This window comes from Lipotes vexillifer, unplaced genomic scaffold (assembly GCF_000442215.2).
Source record: "Lipotes vexillifer unplaced genomic scaffold, Lipotes_vexillifer_v1.1 scaffold691, whole genome shotgun sequence".
In the NCBI taxonomy this organism is placed as follows: Eukaryota; Metazoa; Chordata; class Mammalia; order Artiodactyla; family Lipotidae; genus Lipotes; species Lipotes vexillifer.
Genome location: NW_006788040.1, coordinates 1,773,308 through 1,774,035, shown reverse-complemented (window position 1 = coordinate 1,774,035; position 728 = coordinate 1,773,308).

Here is a 728-nt window from a genome sequence, read left to right as displayed (position 1 = left end):
CTCTTTCCCATGCAGGCTGCCCAAAGTCCTTCATCCCCGGCGCGGTAGCTGCATCCGGAGTGCAAATGGATGGGAGATAGGGCTAGAAAATCCTGGCTCTGGACCTTCAGGTCTTACCTGTAAATGTGCTTTTTAATCTCCCAGGCTGACAGCAAAGTCATCTTTCCAGAGGCTGGAAGCCTTTGCTTTGCCAGGAAAACCCTCACCAGGGTTTGTTCTTTACCAGCGTATTTTAGCCTTCGTCATACTGGATTATAATCCTCTGTTCAGTGACCTGCCTCCGCCACCACACTGCCATCTCCCCTGGGCAGAGACAGAGTCGGGCCACCTGGGGATTCCCACTGCCTAGCACAATTTCCAGCACAGAGTAGATGCATGATGAGTGTGAGAGATCGTTATACAAGGAAAGCAGCAAAGTTAGAGTTAAAACCGGCATTAGGCTGACCTGGGTTTGAATGTCTTCTCTGGAGCTTACTACCTAGGGGACTTGGGGCAAGTTAATTAGCCTCTCTGAGCCTCAGTTCCCTCATCTGTAATGTGGGGCTAAAAAGAGTGCCTACTTCACAGGGTTATTGGGAGAAGTCAGTAAACTGGAGCAGGTGACCTGCAGAACCCAGTGCCTGGTATGGAAAACACACCTGAGCTGACTGTGTATCATTAATCTTAGGACCCACACACACATTTAGAACTCATGTGAAAGAGTAAAAGTGAATGAGTGAATGAAAGAG